Source organism: Urocitellus parryii, chromosome 8, assembly GCF_045843805.1.
Source record: "Urocitellus parryii isolate mUroPar1 chromosome 8, mUroPar1.hap1, whole genome shotgun sequence".
NCBI lineage: Eukaryota > Metazoa > Chordata > Mammalia > Rodentia > Sciuridae > Urocitellus > Urocitellus parryii.
In genome coordinates, this window is record NC_135538.1 from 118,322,322 (window position 1) to 118,329,135 (window position 6,814).

Here is a 6,814-nt window from a genome sequence, read left to right on the forward strand (position 1 = left end):
AGGGAAAAAAGAACTTAAACTAGCACTATTTGTGTATGACATGATCCTATACCTAACAGACCCAAAAGGTTCTACCAAAAAACTTCTAGAACTAGTAAATGAATTCAGCAGAGTGGCAGGATATTAAATCAACACTCATAAGTCTAAGGCATTCTTGTATATCAGTGACAAATCCTCTGAAAGGGAAATCAGGACAACGACCCCAGTCACAATATCCTAAAAAAATAAAATAAAATACTTGGGAATCAACCTAACAAAAGAGGTGAAAGTCCTTTACATCGAAAACTACAGAACACTAAAGAGGGAAATAGAAGAAGACCTTAGAAGCTGAAAAGATATACCTTGTTCATGGATAGGAAGAATTAATATCTTTAAAATGGCCATACTCCAAAAGTACTCCATAGGTTTAATGCAATGCCAATCAAAATCCCAATGGCATTCCTCACAGAAATAGAAAAAGCAATCATGAAATTAATCTGGAGAAACAAGAGACCCAGAATAGCTAAAGCAATCCTAACCAGGAAGAGTGAAACCAGTGGTATAACCATACCAGATTTCAAACTATACTATAGAGCAATAGTAACAAAAACAGCATGGTACTGGTACCAAAACAGGAGGGTAGACCAATGGTACAGAATAGAGGACTCAGAGACCAATCCACAAAATTACAACTACCTTATATTAGACAAAGGTGCTAAAAGCATGCAATAGAGAAAGGATAGCATCTTCAACAAATGGTGCTGGGAAAATTGGAAATCCATATGCAACAAAATGAAATTGAATCCCTTTCTCTCACCATGCACAAAAGTTAACTGAAAATGGATAAAAGAACTAAGAATCAAACCAGAGACTCTGCATCTAATAGAAGAAAAAGTTGGCCCTAATCTCCATCTCGTGGGAGCGGGCTCCAAATTCCTTAATAGGACACCTATAGCACAAGAGTTAAAATCAAGAATCCACAAATGGGACATATTCAAACTAAAAGCTTTTTCTCAGCAAGAGAAATAATAAGTGAGATAAATAGGGAGCCTACATCCTGGGAACAAATTTTTACCCCTTACACTTCAGATAGAGCGCTAATCTTCAGAGTATACAAAGACAACAACAACAAAAAAACAAATAACCCAATCAACAAATGGGCCAAAAATCTAAACAGACAATTCACAGAGGAAGATATACAATAAATCAACAAGTACACAAAAAAATGCTCACCATCTCTAGCTATCAGAGAAATGCAAATTAAAACTACTCTAAGATACCATCTCACTCCATTAAGAAAAGCAGCCATTATGAAGTCAAACAATAACAAGTGCTGGTGAGGATGTGGAGAAAAAGGTACACTCGTACATTGTTGGTGGGAGTGCAAACTGGTGCAGTCAATTTGGAGAGCAGTATGGAGATTCCTTGGAAAGCTAGGAATGGAACCACCATTTGCCCCAGCTATTCCCCTTCTTGTACTATACCCAAAAGACCTAGAAAGAGCATACTACAGGGACACAGCTACATCAATGTTCATAGCAGCACAATTCACAATAGCTAGACTGTGGAACAAACCCAGATGCCCTTCAACAGATGAATGGATCAAGAAATTGTGGCATTTATACACAATTGAATATTACTCAGCAGTAAAAAAAAAAATAAATAACAAAATCATGGCATTTGCAGGGAAATGGATGGCATTAGAGCATATTATGCTAAGCAAAGTTAGCCAATCCCTAAAAAACAAATGCCGAATGTCTTCGCTGATATAAGGGACGTGACTCAAAACAGAGTAGGAAGGAAGAGCATGAGAAGATTATCATGAAATAAGGAAAAGAGGAGGGAGGGAAAGGGAGGGAGAAGGGGAAATGCACAGAAGACAGAAGGAGACCCTCATGGGTTCACAAAATACATATACGATGGTGTGAGGGGGAAGGGAAGGAAAAAAAGAGAGAGAGATAAGTGTCACAGTAGTATAGATAGACAATATGGATGGGAGGGGAGGTGGGGAGGGGGGAGAGGGAGAGCATAAGAATACAACTGACACTAGGATTGCTGTATGTATACACATGGATGTATAACCAATGTGATCCTGGAATCTGTACACGTGGAAAAATGACAATTCATACCCTATTTGAATCAAATGTATGATATGTCAAGATCATTGTATTGTTTTGAACAAATAATAAAAAAATTTTAAAAAAATAATTAAAGTTATCATGTCCATCTACAATTAAAAAATATGTTTAAAAAAAGAAAACTTCAGACCAATATCTCTAATGAACATAGATGCAAAAATCCTCAATAAAATTCTGGTAATTCGGATACAAAAACGTATCAAAAAGATCATGCACCATGATCAAGTGGGATTCATCCCCAGGATGCAAGGTTGGTTCAACATATGGAAATCAATAAATGTAATTCATCACATCAATAGACTTAAAGATAAGAACCATATGATCACCTTGATAGATGCAGAAAATGCATTTGACAAAATACAGTACCCCTTTATGTTTAAAACACTGAAAAATCTAGGGATAACAGGAACTTACCTCAACATTGTAAAAGCTATCTTCTCTAAGCCTCAGGCCAGCATCATTCTAAACGGAGAAAAATTGAAGGCATTCCCTCTAAAATCTGGAACAAGACAGGGATGCCCTCTCTCACCACTTCTATTCTACACAGTTCTTGAAGCACTGGCCATAACAATTAGAGAGACGAAAGAAATTAAAGGAATAATTATAGGAAAAAAAGAACTTAAACTAGCACTATTTGCTGATGATATGATTCTCTACTAGCAGACTCAAAAGGGTCTACCAAGAAACTTCTAGATCTAATAAGTGAATTCAGCAAAGTGGCAGGATATAAAATAAACACCCATAAATCAAAGGAATTCCTATGTATCAGTGACAAATCCTCTGAAAAGGAAATGAGGAAAACTATCCCATTCACAATATCCTCAAAAAAAGTAAAATACTTGGGAATCAACAAAAGAGGTGCAATATCTATACAATGAAAACTATGGAACTCTAAAGGGAGAAATAGAAGAAGACCTTAGAAGAAGGAAAGATCTACCTTGCTCATGGATAGGCAGAATTAATATTATTAAAATGGACATATTACCAAAAGCACTTTACAGATTCAATGCAATTCCAATCAAAATCCCAATGGCATTCCTCACAGAAATAAAAAAAAATTATGAAATTCATCTGGAAAAATGAGAGACCTAGAATAGCTAAAGCAATTCTAAGCAGGAACAGTGAAACAGGTGGTATCACTATACCAGATCTTAAACTATACTACAGAGCAATAGTAACAAAAACAGCATAGTACTGGCACCAAAACAGGCTAGTAAACCAATGGTACATAATAGAAGATACAGAGACCAACCCACAAAATTAAACTACCTTATATTAGACAAAGATGCTAAAAGCATGCAGTGGAGAAAGTATGGCACCTTCAACAAATGGTGCTGGGAAAACTGGAAATCTATATGAAACAAAATGCAAATGAATCCCTATCTCTCACCATGCACAAAAGTTAACTCAAGGATCTAGAATTCAAACCAGAGACTCTTCATCTAATCGAAGAAAAAGTTGGCCCTAATTTCCATCACGTGGGGTTAGGCCACAATTTCCTTAATAAACACCTATAGCACAAGAATTAAAACCAAGAATTAACAAATGAACAAATTCAAACTAAAATGTTTTTCTCAGCAAGAGAAATAATAAGTGAGATAAATAGGGAGCCTACATCCTGGGAACAAATTTTTACCCCTCACACATCAGATAGAGCTCTAATCTGTAGGGTATACAAAGAACTCAAAAAGCTGAACACCAAAAAAACAAATAACCCAATCAACAAATGGGCCAAGGACCTGAACAGACATGTCTCAGAAGAGGATATACAATCTATCAACCAATACACGAAAAATGCTCACCATCTCTAGCAATCAGAGAAATGCAAATCAAAACTACTCTAAGATACCATCTCACTTTAGTAAGAATGGCAGCCATTATGAAGTTAAACAACAACAAGTGCTGGCGAGGATGCAGAGAAAAAGGTACACTCATACATTGCTGGTGGGACTGCAAATTGGTGCAGCCAATTTGGAAAACAGTATGGAGATTCCTTGGAAAGCTTGGAATGGATCCACCATATGACCCAGCTATCCCTCTTCTTGGTCTATACCCAAAGGACCTAAAAACAGTATACTACAGGGACACAGCCATATCAATGTTTATAGCAGCACAATTCACAATAGCTAGACTATGGAGCCAACCTAGATGCCCTTCAAAGGATGAACGGATTAAAAAATGTGGCATTTATACACAATGGAATATTACTCAGCAATAAAAAATAACAAGATCGTGGCATTTGCAGGGAAATGGATGGCATTAGAGCAGATTATGCTAAGTGAAGTTAGCCAATCCCCCCCAAAAAAAAACAAATGCTGAATGTCTTCTCTGATATAAGGGGGGTGAGTCAAAATGGGATAGGAGGAAGAGCATGGGAAGAATATTGCTTCTAAATAGGGAAGAGAGGTGAGAGGGAAAGGAAAGGAGAAGGGGAATTGCATGGAAGTTGGAAGGAGACCCTCATTGTTATACAAAATACATGTATGAAAATGTGAGAAAAAAGAATATTGTCACCTTTGATTGGGTAGAGAGAAGTGATGGGAGGGGAGGGGAGGGGATAAGGGAAAAGGAAGGATAGTGGAATGAAATAGACATTATTAATGCTGCATGTATATACGTGACTACATGACCAATGTGATTCTGCAACCTGTACACTAAGAAAAATGAGAAATTATATCCCATCTTATTCAAATGTATGATATGTCAAAGTCATTGTACTGTCATGTGTAACTAATTAAAACAAATAAATTTTTTTAAAAAAAAGATGATATTGATGGTTGCAAAAGGCATTTTAACTGGGGACTGAATTAAATCATCATTATTAAAACTATAACATTGTCTGTTCAATATAAACAAAATAAACCATGAATAAATGCAAAAAAAAAAGAAATGGATCTGTAATGCTCCAACTCACCAGGTGTCCCCTTTCATAATAACCTGCCCCAACATTTCTGACACCAAATGTTTGGAGTTTTCCAAACCAAGTTATTCTCCAATTCTCTGCATATATCTGGGGGTCCTATAATTCAATTAAGTAATTAGCAGAGAATCCCACAGGTTAAGTGGACCCCACAGTCTTAAAAGTATGCCCCCTGACTTCAGATGACAATCACAAGATGGCTCCTCAAGTTACCCACCTGTTTCTGAAGTTCCTGTCACTGTAAGGTAGTCCAATGTAGTCTCTCCAGTGGCAAAGGAAACCTCTACTCAGACCTTCAGACCCTTGCCCACACTACAGAAAAGAACATAAGAATGTGGCACTGGAAAGGTTTGATTCCAGTATATTTGCGGAAATGACTTTTTAGTTCATCAGATCGAGTAAACTTCCATGTGCATCCTTCCCATGTACATTTGTAGGGTTTTTCTCCTGTATGGTTCATTTGTGTGCTTTAAAGTGGGAGCTTTTAGTGTACACTTTGTTGCATCCATCATAATCGCATCTGGGTATCCTCCGCTTCTTTTGGGTATCTGGAGATTCCACAGGTAAAGTTCTCTTCCCAGGCTGCACTATGGTGAAGGTGATTCTCTTGCAACAATGCTTCAGGAGGGGACACCGAGTTCATTAAAGAGGGTGGTGACATTTCTTCAGGATAAATAATCTGTTCTCTGTGGTTCAATCCCAGGTTCAATTTTAATTTTTTTCTGTAATATGGGCTTCTCATATGATTCAATTACAAGTACTTGCATGCTACTGTTTGAATTTTCCATCTCTTTTGACAAGGAGACCATGACTGGCTGCTGGAGGTGGCTGGTGTACAGGAAGGCGACGGGCTGCACCATGACTGGCTGGATGTCGGGCAGAAAGCCCGGGCTCCGGATTCCATGCTGAGAGAGGGCAGCTGCCATCACCAGTGGCATGGACAGCGGCACACTAAAGGGTTGCACGCCCAGGAAAGAGGGTGAGTACTTTCTGATGGGCGGGCTAGAAGAAGGCACGCTCAGCCCAGGTGACGCCTACTGTGAGAGGATGGGAACTTGATCAAAGAAGGAGAATTCCCAGCCTAGGGTGGATAACCCCGCTTGTTCACCGTGAGGTCCACTGGTTCCATCTGTATTCAGTGTGACAGGCCCTCTAAGGTCTGAAATAACTTATTGGGTAACGGTGGTGTGGACTAAATGAACCCAAACTTGTTGGGCTTCATTGACTCCATGTAATAAGATGGGTAGGACACTGAGACAAGGTCCATGGCCTCTTGCTTGACACGCACTGGGTCAAACATGAGCATTCTTTTAGTTAAACCTTCTAGGGTGTTCTGGTGTTTGACTTTGCTAGGTGTGGTGCTGAACGCTGCCTGTGAGAAATAAAGGCCCAGATCCTAGCTGCCTTGAGCCCTGCGAGTGCAGTAATGTCAGTGGTCTTGTCCAGGCGGCATTGGCGGCTGCGGCCGCTGGGGACAGGGACCAGGATGTCGTGCTTGTGGCATGGTTCGGCTCAGCTAGGCAGGCACTCGCCTTACGCTCAGGCTCAGCTCGGCCTCAGCTCCTCACGGCTCCACTCCTGGCTCCCCTCTGGCACCTGGCACCAACTCTGGGCAGTCACCTAACACCTGAGGCGTTTGCTCTCTTTTGAAATCTTCTTCCTGCTTTGCTGCATTCCAGAAAATTTATAAGGAACTGGAAACATACAAAATAATTTATGGGACTGTTTGATGCATTTTTACCTTTGGTCTCTTTCTGTCCCTTAATATTTTTTGTCC

The 6,814-nt window shown here is 39.3% G+C and overlaps 1 pseudogene; it reads right to left on the reverse strand.

The window, feature by feature from the left end:
- Window positions 1–5,332: 5,332 nt before the first annotated feature.
- LOC113175611 (Krueppel-like factor 3 pseudogene) lies at window positions 5,333–6,343 on the reverse strand (annotated as a pseudogene).
- Window positions 6,344–6,814: the final 471 nt, after the last annotated feature.